At 42.2% G+C, this 10,824-nt stretch overlaps 1 long non-coding RNA gene across 1 annotated transcript in view; it reads right to left on the reverse strand.

Annotated features, from left to right (window-relative positions):
* LOC125786950 (uncharacterized) overlaps positions 1 to 8,800 on the reverse strand; it is a 227,710-nt gene extending 218,910 nt beyond the window's left edge. Inside the window, exon 1 of the long non-coding RNA XR_007428926.1 lies at positions 8,599 to 8,800. This is a non-coding gene — a long non-coding RNA (uncharacterized LOC125786950). The remainder of the gene's footprint in view (positions 1 to 8,598) is intronic.
* Between the last annotated feature and the right edge of the window lie 2,024 nt (positions 8,801 to 10,824).

The following is a 10,824-nucleotide window of genomic DNA, read 5'->3' on the forward strand; positions in this document are numbered from 1 at the left end:
GGAAAACTAAATCGGCTCTCAAAGGCTACATATAGGTAGTGTACCTCCTGCATAAAGGGAGTTCTGATGCTCATTGCTATCTTACACCTGATCAACAGTCTATTTTCACTCCTCACACCCTTATCATTTAAAAAGCAATAGGTGTTCTGGAAATGAGGTGTGTTCAGGTACATTTCTGGAGTTTTGCTTGTTTATCTTGGTAACAGAAAACACAGGAGCTCCACTTACTGAATACAACCTAGACAGACGCCAACAGTCAGACGTTCATCGCTATCTTGGCAAACCAACTTTTACATCAACAATAAACAGTATGCTAAATAAAATAACATTGCTGTTAATGAGCTGCTGGAGATGGTTCTGTCTGTCCGATTCCAGGTTGCACAGCTGGGCCGGGTCGTTTTCAGTAGTTGATGTAAATTTTGAAGACGAAAAAGTGACAAAAGTTACTGTTTACAATTTAGAGCACTATTAAGTTACTCTGCCATTTTTCTCTGAGTTTTTCAATCGTAAAATGACACTATAAACTCCCATAATTTATAGTAAACATCGCTGTGTCCCAGAATGCAAGTCTTGCTACTAATCAGCAGACAGCCAAACAAACAAAGAGTGAACCAGCAGCTCAGTTTCCTCTGCTGAGAAGAGTTTGTTGAACATGTTCTGGTAGCTGCACCATTACAATAGCAATCCACCTAAGTCAGAGCTCACCTGGTTAATTAAATTAATTAAAACATGCCTTTTTTGTTGCATTCCACACAAGGTGTACTTTTCCAGTCGTTACGATAGCAAAGACACATTATATTATTCGACTGAGGTAATCAGGATGGTATGAACTGTTTTAACTAATTGCAAGGTCTCAGGTGTGAATTGGTGAGCAAGGCTGTTCAATTCTCTCATTCTGGCCACTGGATATTCAACATTCCACCCCATGGCAAAGAACTCTCTGAGGATGTGGGTAAGTGAGTTGTGAGTTGTTGCTCTTAACAAAGATTGCCTAGGTTTTAAGAAGATTGCTTTAAAAAGAGTTATTTTCAGAAGTAAAGGGCAAAGTTTCTTTAGTGTTTTCACATGAAACTAAATATTTAAATATTCACAGAAATTTAAGGGTTGTGGTGTGCTCACTCGTTTGTTGGATACTTGAACTATTACAGTAATAATTCTAATCAGCTTCCACAGTGGTTTAGCCTTTAAAGCCTCAGTATATTTAACGTAACACTCTGTACAATATCCCCACACTGTGAAAATCCACACACACACACACACACACACACACACTTGGTTGTAGGTGTCAGTGTTAGTCACAGAGTCAGATTTGTGGCTGTTTAACTTTCCCGGGGTCATTCATCAGACGTTTGGCACGGCAGCGCCGGCGCTTTTAAACCGGCTGTCACACTCAGTTTGGGTTAGTGTCAGCGGCGTGACAGCTCGCATAAACCCGCCATCGCCGGCATGACACACTGTTCCGCAATGACACAATAATGTGTCAAGACCAGAACGCTGACCGATTCAGCTCCGACCGGCCAAACATCCCGACTCCTTCACCTGCTGTCGGAACGAAGCGCTAAGCTAATCATAACACGCCTGACGGTAGCCTAAATCTGCTCACAATTTGGCAAAACACCTGTCCTTACCAGATTTACACCAGTGTTCAGAGAGTCAGTTCAAAACACTCGCTGAATCACTTAATGAATCAGTGAATCAATCCCTTATTTGACTCCTTTTAGAAAGAATCTTAAACCCCCACAACTTTCGCCTGCGACATTTAAATAGCAATAGTGCTCGAAAAATAATTTTAAAAATAAAATCAAGAGGAAGATGGATGATCACAAGCCATCAAACCACCAAACTGAACTGCTTGAAAACATTTTTGCACCAGGAGTAAAGCAGCATAAAGTTATCCAAAAGCAGTGTGTAAGACTGGTGGACGAGAACATGATGCCAAGATGCATGAAAAAAAAACTAGGTGATTAAAAACCATCAGGGTTATTCCACCAAATATTGATTATTTCTGAACTCTTAAAATTAACCACATGATTAATGAAGAGAGTTAGTACTGTACATATCTTTTGCATTGCATTTCAAGCCACGCAAGGTGTACTTTTCCTGTCATTACGATAGCAAAGACACACTGAGACGCCCTTAACCTCCTAAAACCCAAACTCTTGCATGGCATGTATTTTTTTGCAATTTCTCTTTGCTATTCGGGATAACTGGCACCTGATTAGTATAAAAACAAAAATGAAATAATTATCTTTTTACGCAATGTAGTTTCCGAGAAAAAATGATGTCCACATATGAGGACTTCAGTTTTATATTTTGATGCCTGAAGACGGCAGCATTTTTTTGCCTGAGTGCAAAACAAAAGCAGAAACAGCACTTGTCCCCCTTTGAGCCACCACTAGGTGACAGTATAATGGCCTCATAAGAGGACACCAGGCCTTTGTAGAGCATTAGTTGAAATTAGTCTTGTGGTCTAGACAACCCAAAATGTGATACGTCCACATATGTGGACGCCAGGTCATTGGAGGTTAATCAAGCTGCACGGTGCAAAGCGGTTGACGACTCGCTTATAGGTCATAAAATAGGGCACTAAATGTTCAAACACGCTATTTTTGGATACAAATGTAATGTAAAATGAAAGTAACACACCTCTTCTGTATTTAATAGTTTTTGTTTTTGATTTCTGTCTCTAAATGATTATATATCATCTGATTTAAGATGTTCACCATTTCTGAAAAATCTGCACAAGTTGATTTACGTTGTTTTTTTAATGGGACGAAGGTGTATCTGGGTTGTAAACCCTGAGTAAAGCAGTGTGGTGAGGGGCTGGAGGTGTGTGTCGGAGTGCCGGGTCGAGAGGCAGGTGAAGCCCGGCACAGGAATCTGTCAGGTCGGCTCTAATGAACTGCACTGAGATGAAAGTGCTGCTGTCAACACCCTGCCATTCTTCACTCTGCTGCGAAACGGCCCCATATGTACCCCCCCTCCGTACCTCGCCAACCACCGTTACACCCTCCACCTCCTCCTGAAGATCCTCCACGCCACATTCCTGCAGACCTGTGCAGAGCTCCTGCCACAACAAGCAGCATGGGGTTCCTAACAGGGTATATCTCAATATACATACATGCCTCTCAGAAGACCTACGTTCAAGAATTGTTGACTTAAAGCATGAAGCTGGAAAGGGTTACTAAAAAAGTATCTCTAAAAGATTTGATGTTCATGTGTCCACGGTAAAGACTAGGCGTGGTAATGTCCTGTAAAGGTGACTGCAAGAGCACAGCACATGCAGAATTATCAATGAGGCGAGGAAGAATCCAAGTCAGCTGAAGACTGAATACAGAAATACATTTTTGTTGATAAATCTACAATAAGGAAAACATTAAATTGCATTGCTGCACCTTTGAAGTTTGCAAAAAGAGCACCTGGATGTTTCACTACAGCACTTCCGGCTAAATATACTGTGTGGACTGATTAAACCAGAATTGAGTTGTTTGGAAGGAACACACAACGCTATGTGTGAAGAAAAATAAAGGCACAGCACACCATCATCAAAACCTCATCCCAACTGTGAAACATGGTGGAGGGAGCATCACGGTTTGGGGCTGCTTTGCTTTGCTGTCTCAGGGTCTGGACGGATTTTGCCGTCATCAACGGAAAAATAAATTCCCAAGTTCACCAAGACATTTTGCAGGAAAACTTAAGAACATCTGTCCTCCAACTGAAGCTCAACAGAGGATGGATGATGCAACAGAACAACGACCCAAAACATAGAAGTGAATCAGCAACCGAACGTCTTCTGGAGAGTCCTGACCTCCTCAACCCAGCTGGAGGAATGCTCCAAAAATTCCTCCTGACCGTTCTGCAGGTCTGATCTGCAGAGACAGGAAACGATTGGTTGAGGTTTTTGCTGCTAAAAAGTTTTTAAATACAAAGGTTCACATACTTTTTACACCTTACTGTGAATATTAACATGTTGTGTTCAATAAAACCATGCAAACATATTTAATTGATTGTGTGGTTTTAGTTTAAGCAGACTGTGTTTGTCTATTGTTGGGACTTAGATTAAAATCAGAACACATTTAATGACACATTTAATTTATGCAGAAATCCAAGTATAATCTCAAAGGGTTCACTTACTTTTTCTTGCAACTGTCTATGAAAGAATACTCCTGTTAAGAGTATAACAGCATACTACATTTCCGGCAGAAGGGTTGACTGATAATTACATTTATTTTATTTTTTGCTTTTTTTATTTTCTTGCATACTTCTTTTTATTTTTGCAGTTAAAAACTGTGATAAACAGAACAAAACACTTCTACAGTGTATGATTATGAAGTGTATAGTGTCTCAGCTCTTTTGTTAAGTCAGTGTAAGTTGGCAGTAAGTGTAAGAGTGCTCTATATTAAGGGAAAAGCGAAGTGTTCCAGGGAGATCTGATTATTTTAACACCCCTTTTTAAAGCAGCTGGTGGCGGCGGTGACCGCTCCCTCGCTTCACCCCCTCGGAGAAACCCATAAGCTAAGCCAGCTGTCTCCAATAGCACTGAGAGAAAGAGAGAGAGAGAGAGAGAGAGAGAGGGAGAGAGGGAGGGTAACAGACCTGATTATCCAAATACAGTCATTAAAGGGGAAATGTGTTTTTGGAGCTGTCAGGATGATTAATGAGCGAGAGCAAATCCTCACAAATGCTCTTGTTTAGTCTAACTGGCAGACAAGATCTTAGCCACTGATTTATGGCAGAGCTGGTTTGAGGCCACTGCGAGGTTAGAGAGGGGGGGGCGGAGTGTAGAAAAGCAAAACAGTAAGAGAGAGAGAGGAAAAGAGAGAAAGAAAGAAAGAGAGAAAGAAGCGAGTTTCTCTTTGCAGTTTCTTCTCAAATCAACAGTATTATCCAAGAGTTGGACTTCCTTTGCCTAACAGTACCAGCCTCTAGCACTGGCAATACTTTACACTATGAGTCATATTGTTTTTACATTATATTACATTTTGCATTTTGCTTACAATAGTCAAGTACAAAAGTAATATAAGTTAAAGGTAAAACATCTTTATATAGGGCCTAAAGGAGGTCGAAGGGAAATAATGGGATAGAGGAGTGAAGGAGGGGAAGAAGGAAATGAGGTTAGAAGTAGTAGTGTGTTAGAGGTGTTAGGAGAGTAAGAGCTCTTTGAAGAGCTCTGTCTTCAGGAGTTTCTTAAAGATAGTGAGAGATTCTCCTGATCTGGTAGTAGAAGGTAGTTAGTTAGAGGTGTTAGGAGAGTTAAGTGCTCTTTGAAGAGCTCTGTCTTCAGGAGTTTATTAAAGATAGTGAGAGATTCTCCTGATCTGGTAGTGGAAGGTAGTTAGTTAGAGGTGTCAGGAGAGTAAGTGTTCTTTGAAGAGCTCTGTCTTCAGGAGTTTATTAAAGATAGTGAGAGATTCTCCTGATCTGGTAGTGGAAGGTAGTTAGTTAGAGGTGTTAGGAGAGTTAAGTGCTCTTTGAAGAGCTCTGTCTTCAGGAGTTTATTAAAGATAGTGAGAGATTCTCCTGATCTGGTAGTAGAAGGTAGTTAGTTAGAGGTGTCAGGAGAGTAAGTGTTCTTTGAAGAGCTCTGTCTTCAGGAGTTTATTAAAGATAGTGAGAGATTCTCCTGATCTGGTAGTGGAAGGTAGTTTGTTCCACCATTGGGGAACTCTGTTTTGATATACGGAGTCACTTTCCTCAGCAAATGCTATTGGCTGATATCTCCAGGGTTTGTGACGGACTGCCTACCTCCAAGAGCCGGAGGAGGGCGGAGAAAGAAGGACAGCAGGAGAGTTAGCTAACTGGCTATGCTAACATCCAAACAACCCACTCTCCTGCGCTGTTCGCCAAGCTCTCTTGTTCAGTGCCTTTTAAGAGTTAGGTGAGCTCTGACTTTGGTGGATTGCTATTGTAACGGTGCAGCTACCTGGACGTGTCCAACAAACTCTTCTCAGCAGAGGAAACTGAGCTGCTGCTTGACGCTGTGAAGGAGCTCCAGCAGCTCATTTACGGGAACAGCAATGTTATTTTATTTACTATTCTGTTTATTGTTGGTGTAAAAGTTGGGTTTGTGCTGCTGTGTGTTCATGTGTGTGTAATAAGTGGGGGGTGTATGCTCGGCTCGGCACAGTGCCTGTGTTACCGAGATAGCGATGAACGTCTGACTGTTGCCGTCTGTCTAGGTTGTATTCAGTCAGTGGCGCTCCTGTGTTTTCCACTTACCTGAACACATAATTTCCAGACCACCATGCCTATCAGTGTAGATATATTCAGATAGCAATGTGCATCGTGAAACACCTTGGGCAGGGTGTCAGATAGGGCCCTAAATGTTGGACACTGGTCCAATGTGGTTGCTATGGCGTTGCTATGTGGTTGCTAAGGTGTTGCCAGATGGTTGCTTTGGAAATTGCTCCTTCAGAATTCTACCAATGAAGTGTGTATTTACTTTGAGCTCATTATTTGTGTAAAAATAGCGATGTCTTAGCATCACTAGTATTGTAAGCCTGTTAGTTAACAAAAGTTTGTGCTTTTTATCTTATCATGTTTTACTTCAACCCAAGTTCATTTAATTCCAGATTTCACTTTTAAAGTATCACATTTTTTACACTATAAGGTGCACTGGATTATAAGGCGACACTAGAAAGGCACAGGGGTGTTAATGGATGTTAATCTACACAGATTTTTCTCCTGAAAACTGTTTATTTGCTATTAGCTAGCGCTTCGTCCTGCATAGCTTGTTTTAACGTGCTTGTAAACATGAAGGCTACAGGCTGATATACTCAGCTCTGAACAGAGAAAGCACTTAGCACGGTATGCAGGTAATGCTAATGCTGCTCCAGCAGTGCTAGCCAGGTTTAGCAACAGGCTACAGACTGATAATACTCACCTCTGAATGGCGAAAGAGCTACCGCTTAGTTTGGTTAGCGATTATGCTAATGCTAATGCAGCTTCAGCAGTGCTAACCAGGCTTAGCAGCAGGCTACAGGCTACAATACCAGACTGATAGAATTCAAACATAAGGTGCAATAGATTATAAGGTGCACTGATAATATTTGGTAAAATTGAAGGATTTTAAGTGCACCATTTAGTTTTTCAGATGTTGCTTTTCGCAGGTGGTTGTCGGAAGCTCGGCGGAAGTCTGGGATTGGAGGTTTGTGCGTACGGTTGCCGTGGCGAGAGAGCTGACTGCGTAAATACCGTCAGAGTGATTTAAGCCATAAATGAACATGTTTATAATTACGGCCCACTGTAGCTCAGAGCGAACCGCCGGCCATCAGTGCGAGAGCTAAAGCAGACCATTCTCCCCTCCCTCGCTCTCGCGCTCGCTCTGCGGCCAAGAAATTCAGCCCAGTGTGTGTGTGTGTGTGTGTTAGAGTGTGTGTGTGTTAGTGTGTGTGTGTTAGAGTGTGTGTGTGTGTGTGTTAGTGTGTGTGTCTTAGAGTGTGTGTCGGCTGACCTCTGCAGTGATTGATTGTCCTCCAGCCATTGCTAAAGTGCTGATACCTGGCTATTTCACTAGTGCTGACCTTTACTTAAAGAGCATAGCAACAAAACACACTCTAACACACACACACACACTAACACACACACACACTAACACACACACACACATTCACACACACACACACACTATACTGCCTCCAAAATTAGCTTGGTATAAAATATCACTGCATTAAACAGCTCAGAAGTTCAGACGTTGTAACTTCGTTAGCATCCCCCCAGCTAACATATAATGTTTGGTTATAGTAGAACGTTTTTAATTAACATTTTTTTATCCCATTTTCTCCCCAATTTACACGGCCAATTACGCAACCCACTAGCAACCCACACGCCTCCTCCGACACATGTGAAGTCAGACTCCGCCTCTTTTTGAACTTTTTGCTGAGTAGCATCACAGCGCTAACGCTCGGAGGAAAGCACAGCAGCGACTCGGTTCTGATACATCAGCTCACAGAGGCAGCCTTGTGCTGATCCACATCACCCTAGAAATTATGAGGGGAAAGAGAGAGCACCATCTACTGTACTGTACCCACTCAGAGAGAGCAATGCCTATTGTGCTCTCTCAGGGCTCTGGTACATGATGGCAAGCTGCATGACCGGGATTCGAACTAGCGATCTCCCGATCATAGAGACACTGGTTGCAGGATCTCCTTAAAGTAACCCTGGGCTGTTAGAGTGCACGAGTCTGAGAGTGATAGTGAGGGAGGAGACTGAAGCTCTGAAGAGGAAGTGTTTATCTAACACACACACACACACACACACACACAGATAAACCAGTCTCTGTCTGCTGGACTAAAGGCCCGGTAAGGACAGGACCGGCAGGCTGAGGTCCGGCTGATAGACGAACAGAGAAACTCTAAATTAGCTGTTATCAGTATGAGGGATGAGGTGGACGACAGGCGCGCTCACACTGGAAATCCGCAGCAAAATACGATCCAGTGCAAAACTGTGATTACTTTTTGCACGCTTTTGTATCTTTTGTATCTCCACTTGCCCTTATAAAACACTCCAAACACTAAACATAAAAATCCATCCATCTGTTTTCCGTGAATCAGCTGAAAGAGTATCATATACAGCGGTTGGACAATGAAACTGAAACACCTGGTTTTAGAGCACAGTAATTGATTGTGGTGACGGACAGTTCTGGTGGAAACAGGAGAGTTGAGGTGCACATTGAATTCTGCGTGATTTGATCAGCCGTTGTTTTATGTTTTTTGGATACAATCCGGGTTAGCACCCGAACATCCCTTTCAGACAGCTTCCTCTTACAGCGTCCACAGTTAATCCTGTTGGATGTGATTGGTCCTTCTCAGTGGTATGCTGACATTACCCTGGATACCGTGGCTCTTGATGCATCACAAAGACTTGCTGTCTTGGTCACAGATGCTCCAGCAAGACGTGCACCAACAATTTGTCCTCTTTTGAACTCTGGTATGTCCCCCATAATGTTGTGTGCATTGTAATATTTAGAGCAGAACTGTGCTCTTACCCTGCTAATTGAACCTTCACACTCTGCTATTACTGGTGCAATGTGCAATTAAAGAAGATTGAACACCAGGCTGCTCTAATTTAGACATGAAACCTAAAATCCCATAATAAAATGTTTCAGTTTCACTGTCCAACCCCTGTACTTCTATGAGCTGTTTGCAAGGAAACCGATTCCTCCCTCAGACGAAGTCTGCTGGCTAATTCTGCTGTGTACTGTCTAAAGTATTTTACCATAAAACCCGCTGCTGGAACGGCCACTAGGGGGCCTACAGAAAGGAGGCAATGCACTTAGAGCCAGAGAGAGTAATAGCAAAAATGGTTTGTGTGTGTGTGTGTGTGTGTCAAGGGGAGTTGTGATTAATGACCCACAGGCCTTGTTTCTCTTGCTTCCTTCCTCAGCAGCAACATCACACACACACACACTCATACTTACACACACACACAGACAGAAAGTACGTCACACATCACCCTAATAGACATGGACATGACGTAGGAGCCACCCCCTGCCTTTCTGCACTCTCTATATATAAACAGCTCTGGAAAAAGAAAATAAGATTTCACTTAAAAATGATGAGTTTCTTTGATTTTATCAAATTAAAAACCTCTGGAATATAATCAAGAGGAAGATGGATGATCACAAACCACCAAACTGAACTGCTTGAATTTTTACACCAGGAGTAAAGCAGCATAAAGTTATCCAAAAGCAGTGTGTAAGACTGGTGGAGGAGAAGATGATGCCAAGATGCATGAAAAAAAACTGTGATTAAACCAACCAGGATTATTCCACCAAATATTGATTATTTCTGAACTCTTAAAACTTTATGAATATGAACTTGTTTTCTTTGCATTATTTGAGGTCTGAAAGCTCTGCATCTTTTTTGTTATTTCAGCCATTTCTCATTTTCTGTAAATAAATGCTCTAAATAACAATATTTTTATTTGGAATTTGGCAGAAATGTTGTCTGTAGTTTATAGAATAAAACAACAATGTTCATTTTACTCAAACATAAACCTATAAATAGCAAAATCAGAGAAACTGATTCAGAAACTGAATTTGTTTATCTAGTTGATGATATGAGATTGAGAGGGTTGGGTTTGGAGGAGGTTCTACAGGTTCTGTATGGATCCTACAGCACATTTACCCACATATTTTGCTACAGCTGGGCCTGTAGATCCTGCTCTACACTCGTAGGTTGCTGATGAGTCTCAGCTGCTCCATAAATGCTGGATTGGTGATAGATTAATAAATATAGAGACCGAAATCTTTTCGTCAACGAGAATAAAGAACCAGAGAGAAGCAGAGCGAGCAGTGTGTGTGTGTGTACAGTGTGTGTGTGTAGTGTGTGTGTGTGTGTGTGTGTGTTTCCCAGTGCTGTCAGTGGGCTGTCAGTGGGTGATTTATGGCTGGGAGACCCTCGGCAGTCCTCTCTGCCAGTTCACTATTGTTACAACTGACATCTAATGAGGCCCGACGTGCTTTCACCATCACAGCACTTAACACACACACACACACACACACACCTCCCTGCCACTCTCACTGCTATTTATTCTTCACATGAGGAGGAGGAAGAGGAGGAGGAGGAGGAGGAGGGGAAGAACAGAAGAGAGAAAATAAGAAATATCACACAGTTGCAGAATCACATACCGAGAGGGGGCGTGGCTTATAAGCACTGACCCCTACAGACTCCGCCCACGATTCAACTCTGCCCCGCCCACTGAGGAACAGTTCACCTGGTGTTTAACGCTGATCCTGAACTGATCCCCTGCTTTTAATTACCTTTTAATTATCTTCCGTTCTCTTCATCTATCACTCTTTATCACTTTAGCACACCCTATATC

Source organism: Astyanax mexicanus, chromosome 22 (assembly GCF_023375975.1).
Source record: "Astyanax mexicanus isolate ESR-SI-001 chromosome 22, AstMex3_surface, whole genome shotgun sequence".
NCBI lineage: Eukaryota > Metazoa > Chordata > Actinopteri > Characiformes > Acestrorhamphidae > Astyanax > Astyanax mexicanus.